The sequence below is a fragment of the Sciurus vulgaris genome (genome assembly GCF_902686455.1).
Source record: "Sciurus vulgaris genome assembly, chromosome: 1".
Lineage (NCBI taxonomy): Eukaryota > Metazoa > Chordata > Mammalia > Rodentia > Sciuridae > Sciurus > Sciurus vulgaris.
Window position 1 is genome coordinate 33,152,064 of NC_136461.1, and position 17,931 is coordinate 33,169,994.

The window sequence follows — 17,931 nt, forward strand, 5'->3', positions numbered from 1 at the left end:
AGCAGCATCCCCAGGGATTCATGAAAATGAGAGCATCTTCCTATCACCCCTCTGCCCTTTCTGATCTGGATAGTACATTCCAAGCACATTTAATAAAGTTCTGTTAAATCCCTCAGGTTGGGGTACCCACTTGGGAAGTGATCCTAGCCTTGACAGTTGAAATTTGGCTAGAAAAATAAAACGATCCTTAAAATCCCAGAATTTCCTGGTGAGAAGATCTAAAACCAGGAAATGCGTAGCCTAAAGAGGACATCTCCCACCACAGGAGGCTTCTTGGTTACTGGTGAGATGCCTGGGCACAGAAGGAGGTGCGCCACCCTGTTCTGACTGTCTGGTCTCAGAAGACAATGATCTAGGCACTCTATTTCTAAAACGGTCTCATTCTGAATCGTCTCCAGTAGGCTGGTTGGTGAGCAATGCTTTCTGGGCTCAGGTGTTGAGTTTTATTTGGATGTCCTCTGCCATCGTGGGCCAGAGGAACCATGCCCTAATTAGCCCCAGCATCTGTTCCCTCCCCAAGGCCCGAAACCATCATGTGTGAACCTCTATGCTGTGGGGCAGCCTTTTGAAACAATACCAACTGCTTGCACAGTCCATTCATCAGGCACACAGAATCCCATATAATATCTAATAATTAGGGCAATCTCTGTCCTCCTTAGAGTGGGGCATTATATGACTGTCAGAGGAGTGTGGTGCTGTCCCCACCAGGAGCTTCTTTCTTCACCATCAACCACAGCTCCATTATCTTCCTGGTAAATCTTTTTTCCCCAGTTCCCTGACCCCATCTGGGGCAGGGAGGTAGATTTGGGTTACATAATTCAAGGCTGAAAGTACAGCTTCTGAGGGTTCCCCAGGCTTTCAGCCGAGTTTCTTTTCCAGACCCCTTTTCCATTCCTAATGGCCTGTACTCCCTCAATAAAGATCGTGTCAGTGACCTGAGGACATGATCTTTGTAGCATAGCAGCTGTGCCATCAGAGCATGTGATAACGATGCTGGAATTACAGGCCACTGGCACATCCATCCTGAGTGCCTCCTATTGCCCAGTTCGGGTATGAGGAGTATAACAAGGCACACCATGTTCATATTCCTTAGATGTATTCGTTTTATTATTATTATTATTTAATTTTTATTTTTTAGATGTAGTCTTTTAAAATTTTTTTTAGTTGTAAGTGGACACGATATCTTTATATGTATTTATTTTTATGTGATGCTGAGGATTGAACCCAGTGCCTCACATGTGTGAGGCAAGTGCTCTACCACTGAGCTATAGCCCCAGCCCTAGATGTATTCTTGATAATTCACTTCAGCCTTAAAAACTCTATAGTTTATTAATGGGTCATTGGGTCTCATTTTGGGATGGACTTTGTTGAGCAAATATCACAATTTTATTATCCCATTGACTAATATAATACTGCCTTCCATCCATTTGTCCTACATCAAAGTTTTTTGCTTGTATCCCCTCCTTTAGGAAACCATTCTTCCTTTGTTCCATGTGGTTTAGGTGGCACTAATTCCCCACTCAGTCCCAACTTCTAGGGCTCAAAGGTGAGTTTGTGATACAGGACTGCAAATCAACCTGTTTCCTTTCTCTAGCCAATCTCAATGAGTTTAGTGATGAGCACATGACCAAGCTGGGCCAATTGGAATCTTCCCTGGGAATTTTCTGTCAAAACCATCAAGGATATGCTCCCTCATTCTCTGAGAATACAAGCTGGAGATGCCTGTGACCATTTCACTATCCATTATTGTAGGAATAATTCTACAATCAAAAAGAATGAGGCCAAAAAGCACCATGTTCCAGAGACTAACCAGAGACAGACAGAGACAAACACAGAGACAGGGAGAAACTTGATAACTATTATTTGAGCCCATGGACCCAGCCAATTCTGTTTACCTACACTTTTAGAAGATAAAAGATTATAAGTTCCAAGTCTATTATTTCACCTCTGTTTATAACTATAGTTGAAGCCAGGTGCAGTGGTGCAAGCTTGCAATCCTGGTTATTCAGGACGCTGGAGCAATTGAAGCAAGAGGATCACAAGTTTGAGGCCAGTCTGGGCAACTTAGCAAGAACTTGTCTCAAAATAAAAAAGGTTGGGAATGTAGCTCAGTAGTAGAGAACCCCTGGATTCAATCCCCAGTACCACAAAAAATTTAAAAAAAAAAAAAGAGGAAGAAAAGAAAACTGAAAACTGTAATTGAAATCAGAGATTTCAGTAGCAATAGTTATGGAAACTTGAGAGTGAGAAGCTATTGACATGAGTGCTTTTGAGAGAATGCAAAGCCTCAGACTGGACATAATTATTTCTGTGTGGCACAGATTAGGAGTAACTGAAAGTTACAAGGCGAGAGAGAGAGAGAGAGAGAGAGAGAGAGAATATGAATTAACCATATGGAGTTAGGATATTTTTTCAAGTTACATTTATTCTTATATCATGTCATCATGATATTGAGTTGTTTGTATGCAAGAAGCTCTCCTATAATATTCTACTCTAACTAACTACAATGTTTTATTGTTTTATAACCCTTAACCTTAAGATTATGATGCTTGTTTATTGTAGAAAATTGTATTTAGTCACTGTAAGTTTGTTATAGGAAATTGAACATCTATCAACCTTGTAATATTTAACCCACTGAGAATGACTTCAGTGCTCTTCCTTTATTTAAAGAAATATAAGAGTGCTAGGATTTCTTGGCATTAGTAAAATGTATTTGTAAGTTTTCCCCCCTTACATAAGTTATGCAAGAAAAACAAATGCTGATTATTAGACCCCTATTGAAAACACAATGCAGAATGTTAACTTTCTCTTCTACACCCTGGACTTTTCAGTTGCATAAACCAATATATGGTTCTCTCTCTTTCAGGTATCATGGAAAGAGCCCTGGTTAATATACTTTCCAATGGGGAGTGGTGAGGGAGGCAAAGTCCAGGTGAGTTTCAAAGGCCAGCGCAAGAGCATGGATCCCTGGGGTTCTGAATACCTATACTCTTTCAGGGACTGTGGTCAACCCAACATTTTAGAGATTTTTAAACACTTTCTCTGAGCTAACAACAATTTCTAGAGCTCCAGTTTGCCCCTGTGGCCCACTGGTTAGAGTGGGACTGTATGGATCAGAGTCAACAAAAACCTTAGACTGGGTTCACCTCCCAGAAGCTGGGTGAGATCCCATCCCTACCTGAAGTCATTCTCCTAGTTCCTGAAGGTATACCTGGAATCCACAGCACCAGCAGCTTTGGATTCCCACACCAGATCCCTGACCTATGGGGATTTAGAACTTTTCTTTCATAGGAAGGACCTAGTGTGAGTTCCTGGAATTACAAACAAAATAAAAGCTATCTTACATCCTTGGGATAATCACAGATGTTAGTAAAACCACTAATTTGGAATATAAAGAATTAGTGATTCCTATCACATACCAACTAATTCTTCAGTGTGGTCATAGCCAAAGGACAGGGTCATCAAATGCCTCGTTAGTGAGGACGGTTTACAGCTCTTACTCCAGGTTTGGTCAGAGCCACTGTCCCACACAGCTGCCTCCACTGGATCCCTCCCCTTTGAAACTGTCTGTGGCTATCTGGTTGGAACATTCGTTCTTGACAATTCCACCGCCAGTAGCTCCAGGGCCAGGTGTAGCTACAGCCTCCACCACATTTGACTTCTCATTTCCTCTCATGCCAGATGTTCTTTTGCTCCGCAGGGCATTTCTAACCACACCTCGGATGCCACAATGGAGCATCTTAGCAGTTCACTGATGTGATGGAATTTGGTCAGAGCCAACATCAGTCTTGGTCAACATTTCGGAGCAATTTCACTCCAGTACTACACTCTAAACACGGGAGGAAGAAAAGGTTTGCTATAAACTAGAAAAATGTACCCCTAAAGCAAAGAAAAATACAAAGTTGTCGTTGACTTTTGACTTGAGTTTTAATTCCAACCTATATAGAGAGTACCCTGAGAACTGTATTCAGAAGGGGCTTAACCTGAGCAGTACCTTAGTAAACAAGGACCCACTCAAGAAGCTTCCCACTGCACCCCAAGTGACCAATCTCTCAAGATCAGAAGGAAAAACCCTCTTCTTTCAACCCACTAGCTCTCTTCCGTGGCTTCACCTGTCTGTCCCCTTTCCCACAGCTGTTGGAGCCTGCCTCAACCTTGAGCAGTACCTCAGTAAGCAAGGACCTGTTCATGAAGGATCCCACTGCACCCCAAATGACCACTCTCTCATGATCAGAAGGAAAAACCCTCTTCTTGTTTTTAATTTTTAATTTTTAATTTTTTCTATTTGTTATACATGACAGTAGAATGCATTTTGACACATTGTACACAAAGGGAGCATAACTTCTCATTTCTCTGGCCATACATGGTGCTGAGTCACACCAGTAGTGCAATCATACATGTATATAGGGTGATAATGTCTGTCTCATTCTACCATCCTACCCATTTCCACTGCCCCACCCCTCCCCTCATTCCCCTCTGCACAATCCAAAGTTTCTTCCCTCCCCATCCCCCACTATGAATCAGCATCTGCTTATCAGAGAAAACATTCGGTCTTGGTTTTTTGGGATTGGCTTATCTAACTTAGCATGATATTCTCTAGTTCCATCCATTTACCTGCAAATGCCATAATTTCATTCTTCTTTAAAACTGAGTAATATTCCATGGTATATATGTACCACATTTTCAGTAACCATTCATCTGTTGAAGGGGATCTAGGTTGGTTCCATAGTTTAGCTATTGTGAGTTAAGCTGCTATAAACATTGATGTGACTGCATCACTGTAGTATGCTGATTTTAAGTCCTTTGGGTATAAACTGAGGAGTGGGATAACTGGGTCAAATGGTGGTTCCATTCCGAGTTTTCTGAGGAATCTCCATACAGCTTTCCATAGTGGTTGCACCAATCTGTCCCACCAGCAATGTATGAGTGTGCCTTGGAAAAACCCTCTTCTTTAAACCCACTAGCTCTCTTGCCTGGCTTCACCTGTCTGTCCCCTACCCACCCAGCTGCAGAGCCTGACTCAACCTTCTTGGACTCTGGCACAAGCTATGTAGGTTGTTCAACTCCATCTGGTTTCACTTCGGACAGGCGGGGTCAGGGAGGAGCTGAGGGCCACTGGTTAATAGACTATCTACAAGACTTTTAATACTACCAATGTCCATCTCCTCTTGATGCATGCACTCTGTGTTAATATGCAGAAAGTGCTGTCATCTCTGGTCAGGAGTTCTATGGCCACATGGCCCTTATGTGATCTGGCCTTTGTATGCCCCATGCAGATGTGGAGTTGAGGGACATTGCACCATCACAGTAGTAATGTCTACCTCAGAGAGCTTTCCACAAATTCCCCTGGACTCTGAGATGGTCTTTCAAATTCCATCACATCTGGCGCCTGATCCATCTTCATTTCTTTATGCCATAAATCTGCAAGCTCGGCAGTCCTAGTGAGGCTATACTCTGGAGTTTGAGGAGAATGATTTATTCAAAGATGCAGCTAGGTACCACTCCTCAGGTAAAAATAACTCCAGACAAGGCCCAGCCTTTAACCCACACATGACTGGGTCCCCTTGAGCCATTGCTTTTGCTATCTTAAGCTGGACTTGAAGCCCTTCCCTAAGCACCTTGAAATCCTCCCAGTATAAACCCAACTCCCAAAGCCACTGAAAGTTTCTTGGAAAGCTGAAAGAGAAGATTACATGGTCCTTGCACAGCAAAATCCCCTGAGAATCCCTTTCAAAATGCACGTTCCCTCTGCACTCCCCTCCCCGCTTCCCCAGGTGGTGGCCCACTCTTCCTGTTCCCACCACCCACTCCTCCATCTCCCTCTCTGCACTGGCTCCATGGCTCCTCTCTGCCAAGCTGGCTCAGGCCCTCCTCTGTTTTGTGTATCAAAATCCTGCCAGACAGAACACACCACTCAGCAGCAGAGAAGCCAGCCAAAGGGCGATTTGCACAACAAAAGCCCAGTCATTAGCTAAACAGCTAAACTAACCAAATATTGTTCCTGGAGTGTGCCCTGGTGGGCCTCGGTGTCTCCCACAACTCCACATGGAAAAGTTGGAAAAAGCCAAAATATATCTATGCAGAGTCTTGTCCTTTTCTTTTTGTTTTGTTCTGTTGGTACTGGGGATGGAACCCAGGGCCTCATACATGCTAAGCAAGCGCTTTACCACTAGAGCCTCAAATCAAACCCTTTTTATTTTTTTTAAATTTTGAGACAGGGTTTTACTAAGTTGCTGAGGCTGGCCTTCAACTTGTGATCCTCTTGCCTCAGCCTTCTGAGTTGCTAGGATTGCAGGCGTGAGCCATTGTGCTCAAATTCTCTATTATTTTCAATAAAATTGTTCCTCCTTTCCCTAACCCATGTTTCTGTCCTTGTTCTCAATGAGCAAAGTTATGAAAGATTAAAAAGCTCTGCCTTGCCCAAGGTTGGGACAACATCGCTCTTTCACCAACATTTTGAACTCCAAACTTTTTTTACTTGTTTTCATAAACTATTCTCTAGCCCAGTACTCTCCATAGAACATTCTGCAGTGATGGAAATGTTTTCTATATGCTTTGTCTAATATGATAGCCACCAGTCTATGTAGCTCTTGAGCACTTGGAATGTAACCAGAATAACTGAGGAATTACATTTCTATTTTATTTTCTTTTTTCTTTTTCTGTGGTCCTGGGGATCAAACCGAGAGCCTCGCTCGTGCTAGGCAAGCATTGTACCACAAAGCTACAGTACCTAGTCCCTTCAAACAAAAATATATTGCCCTCTCACTAGAAAAATTTTCTCCCGAGTCTAAGGACCTGATAAAACAATGCTGCTCCTAAACAACTAATTAGGTTAGTTCTGTTCTATTTGGTGAGGACACCTATGAATCTTACAATCCATCATGTTTCCTTTTTCCCTTTGATTACAGGAAGCTTGGGCATATTCAGAACCCCTCCCCCACCATGTGTACCTTTGTGGAATTTTTTTGGTTTGATTTTTTATCAAAAAAATGGTGCTGGGGATTAAAACCACATGCTAAGCACATGCTTTACCACTGAACTACATCCCCAGCTCCCATGCCTACATTTGGATATTGATACCACCTTCAGTTCCATTTATCTTTTACCCTTATTCTGTTGCCTTTTTTGTAAGTGTATAGTCCCATGCTTTTTTAAAAATATTTTTTAGATGTTGATAGACCTTTATTTTATTCGTTTATTTATTACATGTGGTGCTGAGAATGGAACCCAGTGCCTCACACATGCCAGGCAAGCGCTCTACCACTGAGCCACAACCCCAGCCCCAGTTCTGTGGTTTTTGATAAGTTTATATAGTTGTGCAATAATCACCACGATTTAATTTAAAAACATTTCCATCACCCCCAAAAGAATGTGCTCATTTCCAATCACTTGCCATTCTCATAGTCAAACACTAATCTACTCTCTTTCTCTGGAGATTGCCTTTTCCAGGACATTTTATAAATGGAATCATACATGTCGTTTGAGTCTGGTTCCTTCCATTGAGCATAAAGTTTTTGAGTCTCATCTGTAGCATCAATCAGAACTTCATTCCTTGTTATTGCCTAATAGTATTCTACCCTATTGTATGTTACATTTTGTTTATCCCTTCACCAAAAACTAAGCATTGGGATTGTTTCTACTTTTGTGCTATTATGAACAATCCTGCTATGAACATTCTAATATTAATCCTTCAGTGAACATATGTTTTCATTTCTCTTTAGCAAATATCTAGAAGAAAACTCGCAAAGTCACATAATAAGTTTATGTTAAGAATCTGACAAACCATTTTCCAAAGTGCTACACCATTTCACGTTCCCAATAAGCAACGTATGTATGAAGGTTCTAGCTTTCAGTCTTGGGTGTAGCTCAGAGGTAGAGCACTTGCCTAGCATTCATGAGGCCCTGGTTTCCATCTCCAGCATGGAAAAATAAAATTCTATCTCTGAAGGTTCTAGTCTCTCCACATCTTCAACAACCCATTGCCTGTCATATTGATTATAGCTATTCTAGTGGATATGAAGTGGTATCTAATTCTGGTTTTGAACTGCATTTTTCAAATTACTAACAGGGTTGACCATCTTTTCATGTGTTTGTGGACTATATCTTATTTGCTGAAATGCCTATTCAATTTTTTGCCCATTTTTAAATTGGGTTATTTGCATTGTTATTGAATTCTAACAGTTTTTTTTAATATGTTCTGGACACAGCTCTTTTTATCAGATACATGACTTGACTTACAAATATTTTCTCCCAGTCTGTGACTTTTCTTTTCACTTCAATGATGTTTTTTTTAAGGTGGAAAGTTTTTATTATTTATGAAGTCAAATTTATCATTTTTTTCTTTTATTACTTGTGTTTTTGTATCATATCTAAGAATTCTTTGCCTAATCCAGGAGTAAATGAAGATTTACTTCTGTTTTCTTCTAAGAGTTTTATGGTTTTAGCTCTTAAATGTTTATATCTAATTCCTATTAAATTAATTTTTGCATATGGCAAAAAATAAGAGTTGACTTTCATATTTTTGTACATGAATATCAATTGTCCAGAGCCATTTGTTGTAAAGACTATCCTTTTCTGATTGAATTGCTTTGGTACCTTTGTCAAAAATCAATTGACCATAAAGGTAAGGGTTTATTCCTGGACTTTCAATTCTGTTCCATTGATTTGTATGACTATCCTTTTGACCACAGTCTTGATTATTGTCCTTGTTTTCATTTTTTTCCCTGTATCTTCATACACTTATCTTTAATTTATTTAACTGGGAGAATATTTCATCCACAAATTGATATTAGCCCTTGGCAAGAATATAATTGAGGCTTCCTAAAATCAAACCATCAAGACCTCTCTTGTGAAAATCATCGCAAAGCCATTAAAGGGACTACAACTATATTCGTATTCAGACAAACCCCAAAGGGGATCAAGAAAGGAACAGACATCTACCCTTGCCACAATAATCGGATTTACTGATTCTCAGAGAACAGGGAAGACACATTGCTAATTAGGAGGCAGTTAAGAACTTATTTCCTTTCTCATTATGGCTTTAAAAATGTACTAAACCTAAGAAGTAATGTCTGTCTTTAAGCTATGGATATGAAAGTATTTTATTTTAGCAGGTGTAACTTTTTTTTTTTTTTCCTGGTACTGGGGATTAAGCCCAGAGGGACCTTACCACTGAACTACAGTCCCAGCCTTTTTTATTTTTTATTTTAAGACAGGGTCTCACTAGGTTGCCCAGGCTGTCCTTGAACTATGATCCTCTTGCCTCATCCTTCTAAGTTACTGGGATGATAGGTATGTGCCATCACACCTGGCTAGCAGGCTTGATATTTAAAGAAATGAGTAGAAATATTGAATATTGGAAAGAAAGCCCAACTTAACCTTCACCCATCTTGAAAGAAGGGATGTGGAATGCCAGTACTCTTTGAGAGGCATCTCCAATGCAAGCATTATTGACCAACTTGATGAAGTCTGTAGATGTGACTCCAGAAGAGTCATCCAGACTTTGAGAACAGAATGGGGGAAAGGAAGTGCTCCAGGGAAATAGATCCCATCCTAATGGGGAAAGAAAGGGTTTTCTAAAAAAAAAAAAAAAAAAAAAAAAAAAAAACTTAGTTGTAGATGCACACAATACCTTTACTTTATTTATTTATTTTTATGTGGTGCTGAGGATGTGAGGATGGAGCCCAGTGCCTCACACGTGCTAGGCAAGTGCTCTACCACAGAGCCACAACTCCAACCCAAGGAAAGGGTTTTCTGAAAGTGAAAAAGACTACAAGAATGCGGGTAGAGAGGGTTGGTAAAGGATGCAGTCCAGACAGAGGTTGTAGAATAGACAGCAGAGTGCAGTGAACATTTGGCTCTTGAGGTATTTTCCTTTTTGATCTCTGAGAAAATCCTAGTATTGCCCCAGTTCTAATATTCTCTTTCTAAATTGTAATTCTTTCAAACTGCATTGCCCTTCATCAAAGTAAGTCACATATGGCAGCCCAGGTTCAGATACAGGTCTTGGGGAGGATGAAAAGATGAAGGGTAAAGAAGTGGGGAGCTACTGGGGCTCATGGACAGGAGCAGCATTTTCTTGAGATGGTACATCCAAAGCTCCAGGTGGTGACCATCATTATGATAGACAATCCCCTGTAGAGCTTAGAGGAACATTTAAATTGGTGGACCAGTTCCCAATTGAACAACTCAATTGAATCTTCTACTTCCCTATTTAGGTTAGATGAAACTTGGCTCTGAAGGGGGCTCTGAATTGGGGACAGGCAAACATCTCTATGGAATTTTAAAGCATATTCACTTATTTACAAATATATAGAGGTTACTACTGTATAACATCTACATTACATCATTTTAATGAGTCTCCTGAATTCTTTCTGGAAAAGGTAAGAGAAAGAGTCAGGGTGGGGAACACATGAAACAAATCTTGGTTGCTTCAATGAACTGCAAGAGCCAGATGGCATGAGTCTTAAGTGAACAGGGATTTTTTTTCATGGGGCTGTAGGAATAATGATCAGGGAGTGGCCTTAGAGAGTGAGGAGGCCCTGCTGTTCTTCACTACCCTGTGGTTGTGAAGTGGCAGCCTCCCCCAAGACTATGCCCTTCAGTTAGGCAGGAATTGGATGGAGGATGTCTGAAGGGGTTGAGGGTTTAAAAAGTTGGGGAAGGAACAGTGGGAAGTTGGACCAGGGAAGGTGAAGTACAGAAGTTTTATGGCTGATGAAGAATGGCTTTCATTGAGACAGTAGTTGAGGATTAACCAAGATATGGGAACTGGTGGGATTAACTTTTAAATGCCTTTTCAAACCAGTGCTATTAGACGCTTGATTATGCTAAGTCTAATAATCATCACATAGTTTCTATTTTCAAGGACCTACAATGTGCCAAGCTCTGATTGCAAGTCATTCTTATGATCCTGCAAAGTAATTATTATCCCCTTTTACAGAAGAGGAAACTGAGGCTTAGACAAAGGTATTATTCAGAACCAGGTCCATATTTCTCTCAATGCTGGACCATCCCCTAAAGTCTGGTCTAACCAGAGGTGCTGGGTAGTGTGGGCAGCATGTTGGAACCCTTGACAACCCATGATATGCACCCAGGCAGTTCTTAGCTCCTAGACAGAACCCCAACTCCACTTCTCGGTCTCGCTGCTTGCATTGCCTGGAACTCCCTGGGCTCCACCCCACTTTCCACACAGGGCTAGGGTCCCTAGAGACATAAGCAGTCTCAGGGTAATATTTGCTGCTTCCAAAAGAAGCTGACCCTCTATGGCCTGGCTCTTACCAAGTGGGTGTGGCCTTTTATGTGTGTACCTGGAGTTTCTGCCTCCCACCAAGCTAGATGTGCAAGTGCTTAACTCACAGTCATTGCTTCCAAGTGGATCAGTGGAGTCACTTGGTTCCTTGACTGTGACCTGTGGAGTCACTTGGTTGTTTGAGCAGGAGCATGAGAAAGCAGACAGAAGGGCTCATTTTTGAGTTGGATTTTTGCCAAATAGAGATGATAAAAAAGGTAGAGAGGCAAAGGGACTTAGGGTAGTGGCAAGAGTGTTTATTAAAGGGTTAAGCCTTGGGGCTGGGAGTATAACTGGTGGAAGATTTGCCTAGTATGTGAGTCCCTGAGTTCAATCTCCAGCTCTGAAAAAAAAAAAAAAGGTGTTGAGCCTTGCTACCTAAGTTGGACATGGAGGAAAGTGAAGGAAGGAGAGAGAGTTGATGCATTAGGAGAACGTAAAGAGGTCATCAGAGAGAGGCTGATGAGAGAATGGGGGTAGAGTGAGCAAGGTGCAGCAGAGGAAATACAGTTGGGGATGAGAACGAGGCTCAGTGTGCAGTGGTAAGAAAGGGGCTCAGGTGACTGCAGGAGATGGCCATTGTGATGAGGAGGTCAAGGAGCTGGTCCGTCTGCGTGGGCATTGCAGGCTGATGGCAGGAAGTAGATAAGGCCACTGGGAAGTGCACTGGGCTGAACACAGAGGCATGGCAATTGGATTTGGCAAAAACGGAGGTAAACAGTCATTATGTCAAGAGCAATTTAGTGGAGTGTTGGTCCAAAAGCTGGATTGTTGTGGGCTGAGAAATGATCGAGAAGGCACCATGCAGGAACATCTTTGGGGGTTGTTGGGAAGGAGAACAGAGAAGTGCTCAAGTCTCTCCCACTCCGGAGGGGGTATGGGCTCCAGGGAGGGGATTTTTGTTTAGGTGGGAGAGGCTTCAACATGACTATGAACAGATGGGAATGATGTAGCAAAGAGGATGCAGTGGATGGGGGACAGGTGCAAAGTCCTGGATGACCCAGAGCATCCTCAGCACAGGGGCATCAGCCTCTTCTCCATGCTGGGGTCCATCCTCCTTGCAACCAGGATGGAGATGGGGAGGAAGGAGCAGGTGTGGGCAGCTTTGCAGAATTGGTAGTGAGGAGATAAGGGAATCCTGCTGTGGTGGCTTCTGTTTCCTCAGAGAAGCCCAAGGTGAGGTCATCATCAGCAAGTTCTTTTGAGAAATTATCTCCTACTACCCCCTCCCACAGTGATTCATCAGGAAGACATGAAAGGCTTTAGCCAGACTTTTGTGTTCTAAGGCCTTGGCCTTTTTTTTCCCACCTGCGACGGTAAATAGTTTGTGTGTGGTTCTGGTGTCTGAGCTCTTTCTGATAGCTGAAGGACATCTCTGGTGTCTGAGCTCTTTCTGATAGCTGAAGGACATCTCTGGGTCCTTAGGAGTTGACTGTCCAGATGGAGAAGAGGGACAAGTGAACAGCCTAGGAAATGACTATGTGTGATTAAAAATGCCAAGGGATAAGGGCTTACACTTTGGGGGTCTATGGAAGGCTCCCTTAAAAGAGTCTTGAGGGGCTGGAGAGATAGCTCAGTTGGTAGAGTGCTTGCCTTGCAAGCAGAAGGCCCTGGGTTCAATCCCCAGCACCCAAAAAAAAAAAAAAAAAAAAAAAAAGACTCTTGAACCCAGTGCCTATAATACCAGTGACTAGGGAGGCTGAGGCAGGAGGATCACAAGTTTGGTTGGAGAAAGAGAGAGAGAGAACGTCTGGGATGGAAGGGGCAGAGGGTCCTTTTCCCAGTGACTAGTCTGGACAAGGGAGGACTTACAGATGGAGGACAAATGGTGGAAGTCCCATGGCAGTGATGGCTAATATCTACAAAAGCAGCAGTGGCCTGAAAAATACTTGTCTTTCCCTGCAAGTTTAGGGAACACAGAGTGACCCTCTTTGGGGCTGTGCAAACCCCTTGAGTTCTTGGACTTTTTGTGGGAGGGGAAGGGAGAGCTGTGAGTGATGTGGAAATCCTGCTGATCCGATGGGTGGGGCATCAAGCTGAAATTAATTTGATTTAGGCCAACTAAAGATGATCAGGAGATGTACGGACATCATGAGTTTGAGAAGAGTGTCTGGTGGGCCCAGACCCTGGACAAAGGGTGAACAGTGAGTGGGAACTGACATCTGGCTCCCCCCTCGCCCCATACCCTGCGGCTGGAACACAGCAGACACAGAGCTACCACATGGCACTGCTTGGCCTTCACAGAGGAGCACAAGGACATCCCTCCCCGCCAGGCCCAGGAGCAGGACAGCAGGGCAGCCTCACATGGACCCTGTGTTCAGAGTTCAGCAATCTGGACAGAGCAGTGGCTCCACTCCACGAGCTATCAAGTTCTCCTAGGCTTAGCCACCTGAGATTCTCATGTGGCCCCAGGGCCTAAGTCTGGTTTCATTCCCTTGAGTTTGTGTCTAGTTCTGTGTCCAGTACAGGCTGAGATCTGAGCAGGAGACTCAGAGGCATTCTTGCCACACGAGGACTGAAAGATAGGTCAGCAGGGGCCTGGAGAACAATGGGTTGAGATTCTGAGAACCCCTGTGGGGCTCAGAGCAAGAGCTGGTTAGCACAGCAGAGAGTGGGGCTGCCCACTTCAGCCATAGGAGTGCAGGGGTCCCACCCGCCTACCTGCCAAGTGCTGTGCTCATTTGGCCAGCAGTGGCCAGCAGCATCGGGCAGAGTGATGGGGTTGTCAGAGCTTCAGACCCAGAGGCCCAGGCTAGCAAGCACATGGATCAGAAGACAACACAAACCGCTCTTCCAGGCCTATAGAAGACGGAGTGTGGATGCACTCTAAGGCTTAATCACAGCGCTCTTTCCTCATCTTTATGGTTCCTTGAGCATAGAAGGGGAAATATATCTTTTCATTCCTTTAACAAATATGTATCATGCACCTATTTTGTGTTAAGCCCCTGTTCTGGCCTCTGGAACATGGCAGTGGATGAGCCAGACTTGTTCCTTCTGCCAGCAAGGAACCCACAGTCTATAAGTAGGGAAGACAGTCACGGATACAGATGGTAGTGATACCCAGGGTTTAGAACTATGGTGGGCAAGTTCCTAACCCAACCCAAGGGTTAAAGATGGCTTCCTGGAGGAAGTAATGGTTCTCTAAACAGAGTTGGTTCCAAGGTACCAAAACCCATTCAAAGTAGAACAAGTTTCAAGGAGCATCATTGTTTGATAATATTCAAGAGAGTTTTTGACCAGTTTGGTTTTGCATGGACTGAAATACAAGTCAGAAACTCTGTCTTTGTCTGCATGGGTACCTCATGGAGCCATATGGGCTATGGCCTCCTTCTGTTTCTCAAAGTTTGCAGGACTGTTGACTGATTGGATAGGGATACTTGAGAGAAGGTTTTCTTCTAGCCCCATGACTGAGTGACTGCTCTTGCCTGAAATGAAGGGGATTAGACCTGGAGAGGGAGAGATGTAAAGTCTGTTACTTGAGAGACATCCAGGAAGTGGTATTGAGAAAACTTTTATTATATGGATCTGGAGCTCAAAAGAGAGGCCTGGCTGGAGGTAGAGGTGTGGGAGTCATCATTGTGTGGTTGGTCGTGGTTGAGGTCCATGGGAAGAGGGCAGAGCAGGGATAGGGGAGGCATAGGACAGAGCAACAGTGCAGAAAAGGAGATGGTAATGGAATTGGAGAAAGTAGTCAGTGAGGACAGTGTAGGCCAGTGAAGCCAGGGAGAAAGACTGTTTTCATAAGTCAGCAATGAACAGGCATAATTTGAAATGTATACTCTTTTAAAACTGGGGGGTGGAAGAACCCTCAGAGTTCTGAAAAACAGGCAAAAAATGCCTAAAGATGCATAAAAGTTTCAACAGCTTCCCCACAGCACACTAAAATTACCAATGGGTGAAAAACCACTGACTGGGAGTATTCATTTTTGACCTGTTTGTCATCTGGGCCAAATTGCCCAGAATTACTGGAGCCAATCCCATCCCCTCCTCACACACCAGGGGGCGCACAAGCACTGTTTCTGAATCCAAGACCAGGACAAAAGCAGGCAGTGAATTTAGGTAATAATGAAAACTTGATCCCTCAGCCCTAAACCCTTGCTCTGCATATTACCACTGCAATTCCAGAATCCAGGTGCCTCAAAAACAAGGTTAAGGGCAACCTTGTTTTATTTTTCAAATGACTCCAAACTCATAGAGGTATCAGAAAGGCCCTACAGAAGACCAGGAACCTTACAGAGGATTTCACCTGACTCCGGGAAGTAGAGTTACTTCCCCAGGGTTCACGGTGAAACTTAACTAGTGCAGGGGTGGGGTTAGTGGGGGATAGGTAAGGACTGCTGTGGCTTTAAGTAATGGGCTCACAGACTGGTGTGGAGGCCTGAAGCAGGGGCTTTGGTGCCAAGGCTGGCTCTTGGTTCAGAGCTTACCAAGTTCCTATGTGCATTAGGACTTGGACTAAATCTTCAGGTGGGTTACTGGTGTAGCCCAGAAGTTTATGGGTTAGCATTACAGTTTGGAATAAGAAATCAGAAATTCACAACCAATGGCTATATCATCTTTCAGGGTATTATTGTCTTAAATACAGGGACCAATTTGTACCAGTTGGAACTAGAAATATCTGGGGTGTTGGTCAGCCTCCAGTTAGAGCTGAAATCACATCAGAGAAAGAGAGGGCGAATGTGGGGATAAAGGGTCTTGTGTAGTTTCTGCAAAGTCAGTCCAATCTTGGTTTCCAAGACTATTATAAAGAGTTGGGTCAGGTTAGGGTTCTAAATGTTTGCAAAAATGGTTAGGGTTTGAGGTCAAATGCCAATTTGGGAACTGAAATTGAGAATCCCAATTTAGAAAGTATGTTGGCTTTAACCTAGGAATGGAAAAGTTTCATTGAAGGCTTGGGGTTCAGAAGAGAGCATTGGGATCCAGAGCAAGGTAGCTATGGAACTTTAGGGTTCTTTTAGGGACAGCAGGCTCAGCGTTGGTACTGGAATCCATTTAGGGTCCAGGGTTGGTGCCAGTATCATTTTAAGCTTAGGACAGGTAATAAGCTTAAAGTAATAAGTAATAAAAGGATTGATGGGCCGACTCAGTATTTGGGAGCTCCATACAGTGGTGCACACCTATAATCCAAGCTACTCCAGCAGGCTGAGGCAGGAGGATAGGAAGTTCCTTCGCCAGCCTGGGCAAATTATTGAGAACCCCTCTCAAAATAACAACTGAAAAGGTTGGGGGATGTAGCTCAGTTGTAGAGTGCCCCTGGGTTCAATCCCAGTACCCCACCCCTCAAATGGTATTTGGGATCAAATATAGTATGGGGACTCAGATCATATTTGTGCCAATTTTAGGGCAGATTTAGAGGTCTGAACTCAATAATAGGTTTTAAGGGTGGGTCTGAGCTCAGTATTATGTTCAGATCAGTATGGGGAAGAAATGGGGTGCTTGAGTAGTGTTAGGTTCATATTAGGATTTGGGAGCCATAGAAGCATCTGGATTTAGTATCTGAGTTTGGGATTGTTCATGCTCATTTTGGGGGTGCAGGTTCAATATCGGTGTTCGGTCGATTTAGACTTGGTGTTAGGTTGTGGCCTCGCTGGGCCTACGCGGCTCCGTGGCTCTTCGAGCGAGAGTGCACGAGGGGAGGGGCGGTGCGGGAGCGCGCACGGCAGGGGCGCGGGCGCGGGCGCGAGCAGGGGCGCGCGGCTGGAGCTGGCGCGGGAGCGGCGGGAGCGGTGGCGGCGGCGGCAGAGGCGGCGGCTCCGGCTCCAGCTCCGGCTCCGGCTCGGGCTCCGGCTCCAGCTCAGGCGGCGGTGGCGGGAGCAGAACCAGGTGGTGGTGGCGGCGGCGGCGGCGGCAGCAGAGGAGCGGGAGCGGCGGCCTCAGCGGCTTGGGGGGGACATGCGGACCGACGGCCCCTGGATAGGCGGTGAGTGACCCCCGGGGCCCCCCTCCAGTCCACTCCGCGCCCATTCCTTGCCCACTAACCCGCCCTCCCTCCGCGTCCACCCAGCGGAGCTGGAGGCGGTCCCGGGGGGCTGGGGGGCGCCGCCGAGGCCGGGCCGCGCCCCCACCTGCCGCGCCCGCAGTCTCTGCTAAGCCCCCCCGAAGCCTGGCGGCTCCTCCCCGCGTTTACCCCGCGGCAGACGCGCCCCCCACCGCGGCGGCTGGCGAGCTCTCTGCCCTCCCCCTCCCTCCCGCCGCACCTGAGCCGCAGCCCGCGCCCCCCCAGTGCAAAGTTTCCCTTTTGCGTTTGGCTCCCCCTCTTTGGTCCCGCCTGGTCCCCCACCCTCCAGCGCGGACGCGCTCCGGGGGCGGCCCTCAGCCTCCCACCAGCCCCAGCTCCGGGCGGGTCCAGGCCGCGCCCCCGCCCCCGCCGCACCGGCGCCCCCTCCCAGCCGGCGGGGGATCCGCAGCCGACGCGTCCGAGTCTTGCTCGCAGCCCCGGCGCACGTGCGGTCCCGGGATGCGCCGGGCGCGAGTTTGGAGCGCCCACCCCCCTCGGTCGCGAGCGCGGGTTGGGGAGGGGCGGCGGCGGGCGGTACCCACCCCCACCCCATGCACCGCCCTGGAGGCCTTGAGCGACTTGTCCCGTGAGGACGTGTCCACTCGGACCTGCTCCGAAAGTTCACTCAGTCGCCGCCCTGCTT

General features: G+C 45.3%; 1 protein-coding gene across 3 annotated transcripts in view; it reads left to right on the forward strand.

Moving 5' to 3' along the window:
• Positions 1-16,996: 16,996 nt before the first annotated feature.
• PTPRF (protein tyrosine phosphatase receptor type F) overlaps positions 16,997-17,931 on the forward strand; it is an 84,489-nt gene continuing 83,554 nt past the window's right edge. For 2 of the 3 annotated variants that reach the window (XM_079117504.1, XM_079117505.1), the window contains exon 1: positions 16,999-17,210. The gene's annotated coding sequence lies outside the window, so the exon portion shown is untranslated. Of the gene's footprint in view, positions 17,211-17,931 lie in introns of all 3 variants that reach the window. The other variant, XM_079117506.1, reaches the window with a different exon arrangement.